Genomic DNA, 17,980 nt, shown 5'->3' on the forward strand with positions numbered 1-17,980 from the left:
AACTGCTCAACGATGACGACACCGAGCACATGGTCCTCATCCTCACCGGGAAGGAGCAGCAAGATAGACCCAACCTCAACCGGCGGTGCAGATCTATGGCTGGCCGCATTTAAATCCCATGGAACCGAGCGCTCGAGCATGCCGCGTTGATGCACGACTACTTAGCCGAGGTACCAACCTACGCACCGCATCTTTTTAATTTGTAGAAGGTACCAGATGCGTCGTAGTTTGTTCGTCGACATAGTCAAAGCTTGCAAGGCCAATTATCTCTGTTTTACTCGTCGGAGAAAAGTCGTCGGTGTAATGAGGTTTAGCCTGTTGACGTGTATAAAGTAGATTGCCTAGCCCTTTCCATCAGTTCGGACTTTTGGTTCAAGTGGTTAGTGCATGAAGCTTAACATGGTATCAGAGCCCCAGGTCTCGAGTTCAAATCCTGGCTTTCATAATTTATTCGAAAAAATCCCCCTGCCTCCTGCCGTGTGTATCCGGCCTCTTTCTGCCTCTTTCCTGCCGTGTGTATCCGGCCTTCCGCTGCTTCTTTGTCTCTCTACACGTGTAGACTTGTCTTCTTGTCTTCCTGTCACACGTGAGAGGGGGTGTTGACGTGTATAAAGTAAGTTGCCTAGCCCTTTCCATCAGTTCGGACTTTTGGTTCAAGTGGCTAGTGCATGAAGCTTAACATAGCCCTTATAAAAAAATCTCTGCAGCTACATATGGCGTCCCAGCAAATTGTACCGATAAGTATCTTCGCATTGGCAAATATAGAACCATTCAAGTCATTCGAATGTTCGCCAAGGTGTTGATATGAGTGTTTGGTCCCTTGTATCTTCGTTCTCTAAATGAAGAAGATACAAAAAAAAAAGGAGGCAATTAATGAGAACAGAGGTTGGCCGGGAATGCTAGGGGGTGTGGATTGTATGCATTGGAGGTGGAACAATTGCCCGAAGGCATGGCATGTACAATATTGCGGCAAAAGCTGAGATACCACCATTGTGCTTGAGGCCGTGGCATCACATGACTTCTGGATTTGGCATTGCTTCTTTGGGTTTATGGGATCACTCAATGACATCAATGTCTTGCATAGATCCCATTTGTTTGCTACATTAGCTAGTGGGGATGCTCCGGCATGCATCTAAACAATCAATGGGCATGACTACACCATGAGATACTACCTTGTCGACAACATCTATCCGGCTTGAGCAACGTTTGTGAAGAACATCCAAAATCCCCAAACAAATAAACAAGTCTAATTTTCCAACGCACAAGAAGCATGCCGAAAAGGCACTGAAAGAGCTTTTGGTGTTTTGCAAGTTGTTTGCAATTGTCTTGTCCAGCTCGCTTTTGGAACAAAAAACCCTCAAGAACATCATGACATGTACATGATAATCGAAGACAAGAGATGTTTAAAATTAGACTTATTCTATGATAATTTTGGAATCCGTGTGTAACCACAAACAAACTCCAATATCATTCAAGCATTTCTTCAGAGGCATCGACAAATTGAAGATTCATCCACACACAGCTACACGGCAAATTAAGATTGATGTCTTCCATTTCATTTGATAACATTTCATTCGTTTCCTATGTATTTGTATGAGGAGAACATTTATTTTCTCAGAACCATTTATTATTTGTATTATTATTTGATTTCAACTATTATTGTAATGCGATTTTTGAATAATATTATAATTTGGATGATCATTATATCGTGGCATGTTCAAAATTGATTTGTTGTGTTGAGTATGTTGTGATATTTGGAATATTTAGTTTTACAGTTCTTCTTTACGCGCCCATATTTCGCGTTTACCGCGCCTTTTACTCACGCGTTTACATGTTGAAATTTACCGGAACTGCTAGAGCTTGCACTAAGCAGTGGTCGATGATATTGTTTCACATGGGTCACAATGTGTAGTACCATATACTAATATGAGGTAGTATATGATATCATTGTGTTATATTATATCTCTATAATGTATGGTACCACATAGTTTTATTATATTCATTAACTTTTAGAATCTTGATGCAAAATTGTATGTGTTATGATGAGTATCTACCTGTGGTACCACCTAGTATATAGAATTTGTTTAATACTAGTACAAATGCTCGTGCGTTGCCACGGATCCTCAAATTATATTTCTCAACACACATATATAATTGAAATATGAAATATGAAAATTTAAAATAACTATACCTGAATCTGGAATGCGAATGAAAGTTAGCTTCAGAACCATGGTTATGGATCGTGTTTGGGTATCAAAATGATTTGAGAACTATACCTGAATCTGAAATGCAAATGAAAGTTAGATTCAGAACCTTATTAGCTGGCCTGGAAACAAGGTAGAGAGAAAAACATGAGAGGACGGTGCAGCTGACACAGTAGGCGATTGAAGTTGCATCTAATTCAACTTCTCTTCAACTAAGTGGCGTAAAAATAACTTTCTTCTAATACTCTTTGTAAATATTATTATATGAATGCCTATAGAACCCAGTGACATTAATTTCTTTATTGTCGAAATTCATTGTAAGGAAATATCTTAATACTTTTGAAAAAAAATAGTTTTATTTTTTGTCTACGTGAATGTGAATTATATTTACACATGCGTGCTTCCAATTTTTCAACACAATATAGTTAATGTGGATGTCAAAAACAAAAATCACACCAGAATCGGGCTAAACTAGTTTCAGTCCACAGCCCATCTACAGATTAAAGCCCATCGCAACCAGCTAAAGAGGAAAAAAACGACCTGAGATTCACTGACCGTTTCACTCTCTCCCACTCTCTCTATTCCCCACCCCTAAAAAAACACTATCTATTCCCCAATGTCTAGCTCGCCGACCATCTCTTCTCCACCGTCGGCGACATGGCTATCCACTCCCCTCCCTCTCCTAACTCCGCAGCGGAGGTTCCCAACAAAAGCGCGACCACCTCACGTTCCCCTCCTAGCCATTGCTCTGCTCACTTCCCCTCAAGCACCTACGGCTGCTCGGCACGAGGCGGTTACCTCTGCCCACATCGAAGTTCCCATTGTTTCCCGTCGCGTCCCTAAGAAGGCGAGTGCCGGTCGTGGCGGAGATCCAGCCACCATCGTGGGATCCGGCGAGCTGCTTGCCCCAAGGAAAGCCTTGTAGCGGGACACGCAGTGCCCGGCCGTCCTCGAGGCTGTACGGCCGCGTGTTGGCATCCCCCGTCAAGGGGAGAAGCAGGGGAGAGCAGGCAGCTTCATGTGCCATGAAGCGGCAGCGCGCCACGACGAGCAGACGGCGGCGAAGCGAATGCGATCGTAGGAGCAGCACCTGCGGTAGACCATGCTGAGCATGTCGCCGGGGAGGTCGGACCACCCCCATCGGAAGTGGGCAGGGCGACCCTCACCGGTCATTGATCTGCGGTCTCCGCATCTTTGGCCATTTGGTTTTCAGGTATGATGTTGTTTCCCTCCGTCGATTAGTTAAATCCCGTTTCACAATTTCTGGGTGTGTGGGTAACACCGACGGGGCATTGATTTGTTCTGAACAAATGCAGACCACCACATTGCAAATCTTGCAGCCACAGACTTTCTAACTGAATTTTTTCTTTCACAAGACTATCGAGAACTCTCACATTGGATAACTGTTAGCTTCACTATCAGAAACATTATTCATGTTGACTTAATTTGTATAGTCAAATTGTTCATTGCTTGCAGTCTTGTGCGAGTTCATTCCCATGAAGTCTTGCTAATACAAATGCTTGTGCATTTTCACGGGTACCCAAATTTTATTTCACAATGCAAATATATAATTCACAACACACGAAATGCATGAATCTTGTTTTGGAATTGGTGAACCTTTTTCGAAAATAGAACATTTTTTAAAAAATAATGAATTTTTTAATTAATGTCCATGAACAATTGGTGGACAAGATGAACATTTTTTCCTAATGCACGATTTATTTTTGTTACGGGTGATTTTTTTAGCACGCAGCCTTTTATTTTCTATTATTTAAAATTAGTGAAATATTAAAATTTTGAGATTCATCCTGACTGGTTATTGAAAGCTAACTTTTCAAAAATTCTTTATTTCAGATAAATAAATATAATGCATCAACTTAAACTGTGACTCGCCAAGGCGGTTGCCTGGGTGCTGCGGAAATCGAAGGCAGGAGGCCCCGCTGCCGAGGCAAAGCAGAAGGGGAAGGCAGCCATTCCACGCGGCCACCCTCCACTGCGCAATTCCTCTACCTCCCCGCCTGTGCTGCTACCCTCTTCGACGGAGGTGGCTGCGCTTAACAAATCTAGGTACGCGATTTTGTCCCAGCCTTGGTTTTTAGGCGCGCGATTTTCGTTACTAAAACCTTCGTAGCGTCGCAAATGTAGTTCATTGCCACCGTGAAGAAAAATCTTAGTGTGTAACTACTGTAGGGTAGTGTGATGTCTACGCACGCTTCTATTCCTGTAGACAGTGTTGGGCCTCCAAGAGCAGAGGTTTGTAGAACAGCAGCAAGTTTCCCTTCAGTGAATCACCCAAGGTTTATCGAACTCAGGGAGGTAGAGGTCAAAGATATCCCTCTCAAGCAACCCTGCAAGTAAGATACAAGAAGTCTCTTATGTCCCCAACACACCTAATACACTTGTCAGATGTATAGGTGCACTAGTTCGGCGAAGAGATAGTGAAATACAAGTAATATGAATGATTATAAGTAGTAATTGCAATCTGAAATAAAAATGGCAGCAAGCGAACATGTAGCAGAACTTGTTGGAAACGGTGTTTCAATGCTTAGAAACAAGGCCTAGGGATCATACTTTCACTAGTGGACACTCTCAACAATGATCACATAACTGAATAAATAAATGCTACTCTTAAACACTCTCTTGTTGGATAACAAACACCATTCATTATGTAGGGCTACAAAGCACACCTCAAGCCGGAGAAAACAAGCTCCACAACTTCACGGAGTTCATATTAAAGTAACCTCTAGAGTGCATAATAGACCGTTGCAATTTAGACCGAGTACTAACATAGCATACACACTGTCGCCAATAGCTATGAAAGGGGGAATAGATCGCATCAATACTATCATAGTAATAGTCAACTTCATAATCTACAAGAGATTACAATTATAACCTACGCCAAGTACTACATGATGCACACGCTGTCCACTTTACATCATGGAGGAGGAATAGACTACTTTAATAACATCACTAGAGTAGCACATAGATTAATAGTGATACAAAGCTCATGATCACATAAAGATCACACCATGGGAGAGAGAGATGAACCACATAGCTACCGGTAGAGCCCTCGGCCTCGGAGGAGAACAGCAACGGCGATGAAGATGGCGGTGGAGTCGATGGAGATGGCTCCGGGGGCAATTCCCTGTCCCGGCGGCGTGCCGAAACAGAGACTTCTGTCCCCCGAAACTTGTCTTCGCGATGGCGGCGGCTACAGAACTCTTCGTGGAATATCGTCGGGTGTTTTAGGATTTTCGCGACCGACAGAATATATAGGCGAAAGGGCGGAGTCGGAGGAGCCAGGGGGTGGCCTCCCCACCTGGTGGCGCGGCCAGGGAGGGGCCCGCGCCCATGTATGGTGTGGGGCCCCCTTGGCCCCCCTCCGGCACTTTTCTGGCTCTCTGGGTCCGTCTCGGTAAAATAGAAGGTTTGACTTTTGTTTCGTCCAATTCCGAGAACATTTCCTGTGTACGATTTCTGAAACCAAAAACAGCAGAAACATGAACTAGCGCTTCGCATCTTGTTAATAGGTTAGTACCGGAAAATGCATCAAAATGATATAAAGTATGAATAAAACATGTAGGTATTGTCATAAAACTAGCATGGAACATAAAAAATTATAGATACGTTTGAGACGTATTAAGCATCCCCAAGCTTAGTTCCTACTCGCCCTCGAGTAGGTGTAAACGATAATAAAGATAATTTCTGAAGTGACATGCTACCAACATAATCTTGATCAATACTATTGTAAAGCATATGAGATGAATGAAGTGATTCAAAGCAATGGTAAAGATAATGACTAAACAACTGAATCATATAGCAAAGACTTTTCATGAATAGTACTTTCAAGACAAGCATCAACAAGTCTTGCATAAGAGTTAACTCATAAAGCAATAGATTCTTAATAGAAAGTTTGAAGCAACACAAAGGAAGATTTAAGTTTCAGCAATTGCTTTCAACTTTCAACATGTATATCTCACGGATAATTTGTCAACACAAAGTAATATGATGAGTGCAATAAGCAAGCATGTAAGAATCAATGTACACAGTTGACACAAGTGTTTGCTTCTAAGATAGAAAGAAGTAGGTAAACTGACTCAACATAAAGTAAAAGAAAGGCCCTTCGTAGAGGGAAGCAGGGATTACTCATGTGCTAGAGCTTTTTATTTTGAAAACATGGAAACAATTTTGTCAACGGTAGTAATAATTCATATGTGTTATGCATAAAACCTCATATAAGTTGCAAGCCTCATGCATCGAATACCAATAGTGCTCGCACATTGTCCTAATTAGCTCGGACTTCCATGGATTATCATTGCATTACATATGTTTCAACCAAGTGTCACAAAGAGGTACCTCTATGCCACCTGTACAAAGGTCCAAGGAGATAGATCTCATTTGATTTCTCGATTTTGATAGATCTCAACTTGAGGACATCCATACCGGGACAACATAGAAAACAGATAATGGACTTCTCTTTAATGCTTAAGCATTCAACAACAGATAATATTCTCATAAGAGATTGAGGATTAATGTCCAAGCTGAAACTTCCACCATGATACATGGCTTTGGTTAGCGGCTCAATGTTCTTCTCTAACATTATGCATACTCAAACCATTCAACTCATGGCAAATCACCCTTACTTCAGACAAGACGAACATGCATAGCAACTCACATGATATTCAACAAAGGTGTAACAGTTGATGGCGTCCCCAGAAACATGGTTACCGCTCAACAATCAACTTATAAGAAATAAGATACATAAGCGACATATTCTTTACTACAATAGTTTTTAGGCTACTTTCCCATGAGCTATGTATTGCAAAGGCAAGGAATAAAAATTTTAAAGATAGCACGCAAGCAATTTACTTTGGAATGGCAGAGAAATACCACATGATAGGTAGTTATGGTGGACACAAATGGCATGGGTTTTGGCTCAAGGTTTTGGATGCACGAGAAGCATTCCCTCTCAGTACAAGGCTTTGGCTAGCAAGGTTGTTTGAAGCAAACACAAGTATGAACCGGTACAGCAAAACTTACATAAGAACATATTGCAAGCATTATAAGACTCTACACTGTCTTCCTTGTTGTTCAAACACTTTTACCAGAAAATATCTAGACTTTAGAGAGACCAATCATGCAAACCAAATTTCAACAAGCTCTACGGTAGTTCTCCACTAATAGGTTTAAACTGCATGATGCAAGAGTTTAAACATGATCTATTTGGGAGCTCAAAATAATTGCCAAGTATCAAATTATTCAAGATAATATACCAATTACCTCATGAAGCATTTTCTGTTTCCAACCAAATAGCAATAAATGCAGCAGCTTTTAACTTTTGCCATGAACATTAAAAGTAAAACGAAGAACACAAGTGTTCATATGAAAAAGCGGAGCGTGTCTCTCTCCCACACAAGCATGTTATGATCCGATTTATTCAGAGAATGAAAATAACAAAACGAAAATAAAAGCACACAGACGCTCCAAATAAAGCACATAAGATGTAACGGAATAAAAATATAGTTTCACTAGAGGTGACCTGATAAGTTGTTGATGAAGAAGGGGATGCCTTGGGCATACCCAAGCTTAGATGCTTGAGTCTTCTTGAAATATGCAGGAATGAACCACGGGGGCATCCCCAAGCTTAGACTTTTCACTCTTCTTGATCATATTATATCATCCTCCTCTCTTGACTCTTGAAAACTTCCTTCACACCAAATTCAAAACAATCTCATAAGAGGGTTAGTGCATAATCAAAAATTCACATGTTCAGCAAGGACACAATCATTCCCAACACTTCTGGACATTACCCAAGGTTACTGAAGTTTAATGGAGCAAAGAAACCTGCTCAAACACAGTAAAAGAGGCAATGCGAAATAAAAGGCAGAATCTATCAAAACAGAACAGTCCATAAAGACGAATTTTTTCGAGGCACTAAACTTGCTGAGATGAAAAAGCTCAAATTGAATGAAAGTTGCGTACATATCTGAGGATTACTCATGAATTTTTGCAGATTTTTTAGACTCTCCTACAGAGAGAGTAACTCAAATTCGTGACAGCTAAAAATCTGTTTCTGCGCAGAAATCCAAATCTTGTATCAACTTTACTATCAAAGACTTTACTTGGCACAAAAATGCAATAAAATAAAGATAAGGAGAGATTGCTACAGTAGTAACAACTTCCAAGACACAACAAAACAGTAGCAAAATAAAAACATGGGTTATCTCCCAAGAAGTGCTTTCTTTATAGCCATTAAGGTGGGCTCAGTAATTTTAATGATGCTCTCGCAAGAAATAAGAGTTGAAGCAGAAGAGAGCATCAAAATCAAATGACAAACACTTTTAAGTCTAACTCACTTCCTATGAAAAGGAATCTTGTAAATAAACAAGTCATGCAAGCATAATGCAACAAGCATAGAAAGGCAACACAAGCGCAACTTCAAGATTCTCAACATAAAGAGGGGAAACTTAATATTATTAAGATGCATATAACCATGTTTCCCTCTCTCATAATAACTTTCAGTAGAATCATTGATGAAATCCACAATATAAACATCACTTAAAACATTCTTATCATGGTTCATATGCATAAAAGTATCATTATTTTTGGCATAAGAAAAACTCTTCTCATTAATAGTAATTGGAGCAGGATCTTTATCAAGAATTTGAACATGGTAAACAAGTTGCATACTAAGGGAATGGTTTTTGGCCATCCCATCATAACTATGACAAGTTTCATAAGGATAATTATAACATGTGTCATAGCCATCTCTATAACGATTATCTAAGCCCGAAGATATAATATCATCATTTGAGGGAACATGGATAGTGCTAACATCATTACTTTCATAATCGGTACCAAAGAGATTTTCAGTATCAAAAGTAGTGTCCTCTTCCAAATCATAATCACTAATATAAGTAAAGGGCATAGGAAGATCATTGTACACAGATTTATTATCATAATAATCATTAGGAGCAACATACTTACGGTTACCTATCGTTATCTCATACATGCGGGGATATGCCGTTACCTCTTTCTTTTTATTCCCCCTCTTCTTCTTCTTCGTTTCCGTCTTCTTCTTTTCCTTCTCCTCGTTCCCTTATTTAGGAGGAAGAGGCTTGAAGGGAGGCTTTTCCACATAACCTGATTTATTTCGAGAAACAATAGAAGAAACTTGGGAGGATTCCTCCTTTTCATTAATAAGTTCGAAACACACAGCGGTCCTATCATATTTTGGCAAAGTGCCATCTTCTAAAATATTTTGTATGTAAGTGTTTGTGTGGCAATTATCAATGCAATAAGAAAGACACCCATGCAGGACACTATTAATATCAAGAGCACTCATATCCACCAAAGAAGTTTTTCTCAATAACTCTTCACACTCCAAAAATAATGTAAGTTCATCATGCTGATTAGGAGTGATTTCATCATCACAATACAAATTTGCAGCACTCACAAGGTTCGAATTATCATTGTAGGAGCATTGAAAATTAAAATGACCCACTCTATGGCAAAGTTCACAAATAAAAGGATAGAGGGCACAAACTTTTTCACCAAGATCATCTAGAGCCCTAGACCACTTTCTAGTTTTTTCATTCCTGTGATGGATACAATATTCTTCTTCAATTTTATTCTTTTCACAAGGTCTATGAACTCCACAAAAATTAACATGCTTATAGGAAATAGCATTTTCAGAAGTTTGAGCATGTTCATTGCAATCATTAATAACAGTTTCATCCTTCATGCTGATGTCTTTAAAAGGTTCATGATACATGTACCAATTTTCTTTAGGAACATTAATATGAGAAGCAAAGGCTCTATAGAAATCGACCATAATTTGAGGATCAAGACCATATTTAGCACTAAGCTCTTGAAAATCAGCGGTTTGAGCGAAAGACTTAATGCAATCATACTCGTAGTTTATACCTGATTCTTTACCTTTGTCGTTTTCCCAATCTTCAGTATTGCTTTGAATTCTTTCAAGCAGATCCCATCTAGCTTCAACCTCCTTGCTTGTGAAATATCCCTCCAAACAGGCATCTAGATAGTCCTTGTGGTGTCCTGAAAGCCTTGCGTAAAAATTATTAATAATAACATTACGGGGGAGCTCATGAATGGGATATTTGAGCATTAGTGACTTCAAATATAATTCCTATCAACATGCACTTCATGAGGAGGATAAAATTTAGAATAAAAGAGAGGTACAATTTCCTCCCAACCAATAGATCGACCATTCTTCAGCATCTTATACCATTCCGCGGCTACTGTCCTTCGAGAGATATAGAGAATAGCTTCCTCTTAACTTGGTCCTTTGAAATACACTGCACTCTCGAACAACTCGCAAAATTCATGTATAAAGAGTAAATGATCACTAGGATGGACGAGTCCCATCTCCAAAATAACAATTGTTCATAGCAAGTTCAACAATTTTCATAGGTATCTTGAAAGGAATACTTTCGGTAGGTGGATTTAAAATATCACAAGCATCATTAGAGTTATCGCATATGGGAGATAAAGTATTATCGAGCAAATTTTCTCCCCTAAAGATGGGAAGCTAAAAAGATCATAAAAACTAGTTTCCCCAAGCTTAGACTTTTCCATAGCATTAGCAGTAATTGCATTCATACTAATAACATTGCTACTAGCATGCAAATAAGGTTCCATAGGTTTTTTGATTTTCGCATCAAACAATTCATGTCTTAACTCAGGAAAAAGATTAAAAAGCTCACTGTTGTTTTCCATTATGCCTAACTAGTGAAAAATAAAAACAAGAAACAAAAAGATGCAATTGCAGAATCTAAAGGAAATAACTTCGAGCACTCACACACCGGCAACAGTGCTAGGAAATAGCTTAGTAGTTGGAGAATGTGAATACCTTTTACCTTACCTCCCCGGCAATGGCGCCAGAAAATAGCTTGATGTCTACGCACGCTTGATGTCTACGGGTGCTTCTATTCTTGTAGACAGTGTTGGGCCTCCAAGAGCAGAGGTTTGTAGAACAGCAGCAAGTTTCCCTTAAGTGGATCACCCAAGGTTTATCGAACTCAGGGAGGAAGAGGTCAAAGATATCCCTCTCAAGCAACCACTGCAATCACGATACAAGAAGTCTCTTGTGTCCCCAACACACCTAATACACTTGTCGGATGTATAGGTGCACTAGTTCGAGCGAAGAGATAGTGAAATACAAGTGGTATGAATGAATATGAGCAGTAGTAACGGCGCTAGAAAAGTGCTTGTCGGCGTGCGATTGATGGTAGTAATATTGCGGGAAGTAAAGATGCGGTAAAACGAGTAAACAAGCGATGATTGCAGTATTTGGAAACAAGGCATAGGGATCATACTTTCACTAGTGGACACTCTCAACATTGATCACATAAATAAATAAGTTCTCTTCCTTTGTGCTACATATACTCTTGTTTGATAATGAACACCTTTCGTTGTGTAGGGCTACAAGAGCACCTCAATGCCGGAGTTAACAAGCTCCACAACATTCGACATTCATATTTAAGTAACCTTTAGAGCATAATAGATCTTTGCAATTTAAACCGAGTACTAACATAGCATGCACACTTGTCACCATCACACTACGAAGGGGAATAAATCACATCAATACTATCATAGTAATAATTAACTCCATAACCTACAAGAGATTATGATCATAACCTACGCCAAGTACTACACGATGCACACACTGTCACCATTACACCGTGAAGGAGGAATAGACTACTTTAATAACATCACTAGAGTAACACATAGATGAATAGTGATACAAAACTCATATGAATCTCAATCATGTAAGGCAGCTCATGAGATCATTGTATTGAAGTACATAGGAGAGAGATTAACCACATAGCTACCGGTACAGCCCCGAGCCTCGATGGAGAACTACTCCCTCCTCATGGGAGACAACAGCGTTGATGGAGATGGCGGTGGTGTCGATGGAGGAGCCTTCCGGGGCAATTCCCCGTCCCGGCGGCGTGCGGGAACGGAGACTCCTGTCCCCCGGATCTTGGCTTCGCGATGGCGGCGGCTCGGAAGGTTTCTCGTACCGTGGCTTTTTCGTATCGAGGTTTTAGGTCGGGGACCTTTAAATAGGCGAAGAGGCGGAGTCGGAAGGGCCGACGAGGCGACGACACAACAGGGGCGCGGCCCGGGCCCGGCCGCGCCGCCCTATCATCTGGGCCCACCGTGGCTCCCCTCGGTGGCTCTCGGGTGTCTGGAAGCTTCGTGGAAAAATAGGATGTTGGGCGTTAATTTCGTCCGATTCGGAGAATATTTCCTTACTAGGATTTACGAAACCAAAAACAGCGAACTAACGACACGCGGCCCTTCGGCAGCTCGTCAATAGGTTAGTTCCGGAAAACGCATAATAATGACATATAATGTGTATAAAACATGTGAGTATCATCATAAAAGTAGCATGGAACATAAGAAATTATAGATACGTTTGAGACGTATCAACGCTTCTATTCCTGTAGACAGTGTTGGGCCTCCAAGAGCAGAGGTTTGTAGAACAGCAGCAAGTTTCCCTTAAGTGAATCACCCAAGGTTTATCGAACTCGGGGAGGTAGAGGTCAAAGATATCCCTCTCAAGCAACCACGCAAGTAAGATACAAGAAGTCTCTTGTGTCCCCAACACACCTAATACACTTGTCGGATGTATAGGTGCACTAGTTCGGCGAAGAGATAGTGAAATACAAGTAATATGGATGATTATAAGTAGTAATTGCAATCTGAAATAAAAATGGCAGCAAGCGAACATGTAGCAGAACTTGTTGGAAACGGTGTTTCAATGCTTAGAAACAAGGCCTAGGGATCATACTTTCACTAGTGGACACTCTCACTAATGATCACATAACTGAATAAATAAATGCTACTCTTAAACACTCTCTTGTTGGATAACAAACACCATTCATTGTGTAGGGCTACAAAGCACACCTCAAGCCGGAGTAAACAAGCTCCACAACTTCACGGAGTTCATATTAAAGTAACCTCTTGAGTGCATAATAGACCGTTGCAATTTAGACCGAGTACTAACATAGCATACACACTGTCACCAATAGCTATGAAAGGGGGAATAGTCACATCAATACTATCATAGTAATAGTCAACTTCATAATCTACAAGAGATTACAATTATAACCTATGCCAAGTACTACATGATGCACACGCTGTCCACTTTACATCATGGAGGAGGAATAGACTACTTTAATAACATCACTAGAGTAGCACATAGATTAATAGTGATACAAAGCTCATGATCACATAAAGATCACACCATGGGAGAGAGAGATGAACCACATAGCTACCGGTAGAGCCCTCGGCCTCGGGGAGAACTACTCCCTCCTCATCATGGGAGACGAGCAACGGCGATGAAGATGGCGGTGGAGTCGATGGAGATAGCTCCGGGGGCAATTCCCCGTCCCGGCGGCGTGCCGGAACAGAGACTTCTGTCCCCCGAAACTTGTCTTCGCGATGGCGGCGGCTACAGAACTCTTCGTGGGATATCGTCGGGTGTTTTAGGGTTTTCGCGACGGACAGAATATATTGGCGAAAGGGCGGAGTCGGAGGAGCCAGGGGTGGCCTCCCCACCTGGTGGTGCGGCCAGGGAGGGGCCCGCGCCCAGGTATGGTGTGGGGCCCCCTTGGCCCCCCTCCGGCACTTTTCTGGCTCTCTGGGTCCGTCTCGGTGTTTCGTCCAATTCCGAGAACATTTCCTGTGTACGATTTCTGAAACCAAAAACAGCAGAAAATAGGAACTGGCGCATCGGCATCTTGTTAATAGGTTAGTACCAGAAAATGCATCAAAATGATATAAAGTATGAATAAAACATGTAGGTATTGTCATAAAACTAGCATGGAACATAAGAAATTATAGATACGTTTGAGACGTATCATAGTGTTGTACTTCAGAAGCACCCAAAGTCCCAAACGAGAATTTTCTAGCTCTGCATATATGTGAGTGCTAAAATAAGGTGCAATCCATACACAGCACACAATCAGGATACATATATCAAACTAATTATGTTTTACCACGGAAATATCAAATTATGTGTGCATCAGTTCTTCCATTTTGTCAAATGCATCGAGCATAACATATGTTTACTTTCATAACATAGCTATGGACATGTACATATTCATTTGGTCCCTACCTCTATGCAACCATCTGCACAATTTATCCTTTGTTGCCCCCCTAAGAAAAAATAAACCCCATGTACATGTCGAGCTGAATTTATAATCATTGTGACAAATGACCAATCACATCTTACTCTAGATGCATGTTTTCTCCCTACACTCCTTTCAAATATTAACAGTTAAAAAACCCTGCAAATATTGACAAATGGAAATACTTTTTTTAGACCAACAAATGGGAACAATCAGTGGCGGATCTGCATGTAGCTACGGTGGTGCACAGTACACCGGGTAGAAATATTGTTCTTGTGAAACTGCAATTTTTCAGCGATGTGTGCACCCTGGAAAAGCGGCACCCATAGGCACCATGGAACAATGATTGCCTTCATTTCTTGATCTAGTGCTCCAAAACTTCATATCTACCTGATTAGAGCAAGCAAAAGCATTCAGTTTGTGAGGCTTTAGCTCCTTGCAAGTTGGCACCACCGAGAACACATTACCCAAAAAATAAAGTACACGAATAAAAGAAATCAACGATGGTATACTGAGCTTATGCACCATTAAGCTGGTATAGTGAGTTTAATAAGGGAGATCTCAGTTATGTCTTAATTACCTTAAGGTTCATTATAATCGCATGGAAGATATTTGCATGTTCTATTCATAAAGCCTAATTGCACTATCTACCACGTTGAAGTTTCTGCACCATAAGATTTGGTACCTAGGGTGTGTATATAGAATGATAGGCACCATAAGCTGCCACTTGATGAGCGGATTGAGGCATTTGATGGATGTAGTCAAAAGATCCATATGCAGTATAAGCGTCCTGTCCAACAATATAGTTAAGTACAAAATTATAGAAACACAAAAAAATATAGGTTAAGAAGAAGCAAAATAAGATCTAAATCTCTTGGTTTTATTATGAGGATTCTAGGATGCGGTAAAAACGTGGCAAAAATACAGATCACATCAGTATAGTAACAAGAAGTATTCTAAACAAATGAAGCAAGTGATGGAAAAGTGTTGCCGAAATCAACATCTTCTAATGTTGACCGACACACGAAGAACATTATTTTCGCTGGAAGTTTGGGAGAGAGAGATTGACCTAAAAGCAAACAATGAGTAACCACTATGGTCCATGGTTGAAAAAATCTGATGCCATAAGCTGTAACCCAGGCAAATCAACAACATTGACCCATTTTCTGCTTCCTCACTGTTTTTTCTTTTCTAAAAATTCACCTCCATTATCATAATTGCTCACAAAGTAATGCATAAAAAGTAAAAAACATGAAGTAATAAGATACCTGCGGTGAGCAGCCTCCCATTGTAATTTGCCTGAGGTTTCCAGCAGTGAAACCAGCCTACATAATATCTTAACAAATGCAGGAAACAATTATGAAACAACTGCGAGTAAGATTTCTAACCTTGACCATTCCAGTGCCATTGTCACATACAAGAGGTTGGATGTCCCCTCACTATCAGGTGTCAGCCATTTTCTAGAGAGTATCTGCAAGTAGCATAAGAATTATATCAATTATCAATAAAGCAATGTTGTCATTCTATAGAAAAATACATGTCTCGTGATTTTTGAAATAATATTTATGGATGTGCTACGTGTTACCAAGAAAGTCAAGAGACACTGATAACAAGTTTACAAAGAAAAAGCTGAAATGGGAAGGGCCGTAGATTCTCCATAAGTTTTTGAAAGAAAAGAGCATATGTAAACAACTTAATGTGCGACAATTCATTCTTCTTGTTAAGTGAGACCTGAGAAGTTTGCCAAAAGTAATGCAGTGCATAGCTCGTTCTTCTTGTTAAGAAGTATGCCAAAGCTAGCTAATGCACTTACTCCGCATCCTCGTTCTCTTCCTCCACTCTCTTAAAGCGACCTTGCCTTGAACTTTCTGCCGCCGCACGACCAACGCTGACGATGGACCCTCCATGTTCGTGCTCAATATATAGTAAAGAAAAGCAACGTCATGAGTTCATGCTCACAGTCATCAGATAAAGCTATAATTAACTGAATGAACTTGCACGCGCATTAGCAACATTATTTGGGACCTCAAAGATCTGAATAGTTACTACTTATACCTAGCAAATTACACGACTAAAGAAGTTGGACCAAAGATGCACTCCACCATTTCCGCTATGAATGATTTGCTAGCTTGAGTTAAATAATTTCTAGAAGCTCGGGCACTTGAGTTAAAATACTGAAAAAAATATTCAGAACTGTACTATACCGGTTCAGACATCTAACTGTCCATAGATGCTAACATGCAACAATCGAGCACCACACGATCAACCATGCTCATGTCCAATCAGGGGTCATAAAGAAACTATGTGAAATATGTCTCCAAGGTCCTACTTCATGTATCAATACCTAACTTATTACTGAAAATTAGTATTTTCTTTAATATATCCTTGTGTACTAAAATCAATTGATTTCACCTTTTGTAGTTGTAAACGGAGTTATACATGTGCATAACTATTTAGAGTACAAAGGAACAGGACAACGTGTTTAATACCTTGGAGGCAGTCCGAGTTCTTGGTCTCCTTGCGCTTTCATAATACCATGTCGAGGACAAAGTCGATGAGCTTGGCGTACTCGACATAGTGTCCCTTGGCTCAGTTGTTGCCGGCACCGGACTGGCCATGGACGAAGTTGTCCAGGAGTAAGATGTTGCGGGCAGGACCGGAGCGAAGCGACTCCATATTCATTTGGACCTCGCAGAGCTCCCCTGCGGCGAGTAAGGCGGTGGAGCGGTGCATAGCATCAACGCGGCAGTTGAACGTGGGCGTCCACCACTCGGCAACGTTGGCGTCGATGGACTCGAACTCCTTCATGGCACGCTTGAGCCGCATGAAGTGTTCTTCAGTGGACCGCGGCCCAGTGGGATCCGGCGCCGGAAGGCGATCTTTCCCCAAGCCCTTCGTGGATGCGGAGATGTCCGCTTCGTTCCACTTCTGGGCATAGGGGAGAAGGTGCCCCAGCTCCTTGCCCTCGCGCTTTAGCTCAACAATCCGGCCCAGGAGGCCGGAAGGTTTCTCTGAGACCGCGGCGGCAGCAGGCCCGACATGCAGCACTAGAGACTGCGAGCCGGTTGACGTGCTGCCATCCACGGCCTTTCCGCGGGACGCCCCCGGCTTGAGGAATTGGGTGATCTTGGGCGTCGTCGGCGGCGGTTTTGGCTTGGCCGCGGGAGGTCCTTGGCTTGGCGGCGGAGTTGGAGTAGCCCCGGCTGGCTCGAAGGTAGGAGCTTCCGGGCGTGATGCAGAAGAGGCCGGCGCGGAGGTATCCGGCGCGGCCTTGGTGGGGGAAGAGCTTGGCTGTTTCCTTTTCTTCTTCTTCGGGGGGGAACCAGAGGTTCCGCCCGCCCGGCAGTTTCGTCGTCGGCGCTGGTGTTGCTGGTGCCGATGTCTTGGGTCTCTGGAGGGGAGATAAGATCCTCCTCCGCGCGGTGATCTGGCGGTGTAGGGGCCGCGCGCCCCAAACTTGTAGTGCCTCCCGGAGGGGAGGCAGAGATGTTGCCGGCACCAGATGATGTCGGGCTTGAGTGAGGAGGAGGAGTCGAGGTCCTTGCCGAGCCGGCAGTGCCCTCCGGCTTGGAGCCAAGCTGAAGCGCGGGGCTGAAAGAGAGAAAAAGAAAG

General features: G+C 41.7%; 1 long non-coding RNA gene across 2 annotated transcripts; it reads right to left on the bottom strand.

Annotated features, from left to right (window-relative positions):
- Positions 1–14,218: 14,218 nt before the first annotated feature.
- LOC124677317 lies at positions 14,219–17,140 on the bottom strand. Of its 2 annotated transcripts, none has more exons than XR_006994020.1 (3): positions 16,182–17,140; positions 15,637–15,839; positions 14,219–14,758 (listed from the first exon to the last, which is right to left on the bottom strand). It is a non-coding gene; the product is annotated as an uncharacterized LOC124677317 (long non-coding RNA). The 2 variants fall into 2 exon arrangements; XR_006994019.1 differs by lacking the exon at positions 14,219–14,758 and adding an exon at positions 14,844–15,158.
- Positions 17,141–17,980: the final 840 nt, after the last annotated feature.

The sequence above is a fragment of the Lolium rigidum genome, chromosome 7, assembly GCF_022539505.1.
Source record: "Lolium rigidum isolate FL_2022 chromosome 7, APGP_CSIRO_Lrig_0.1, whole genome shotgun sequence".
In the NCBI taxonomy this organism is placed as follows: Eukaryota; Viridiplantae; Streptophyta; class Magnoliopsida; order Poales; family Poaceae; genus Lolium; species Lolium rigidum.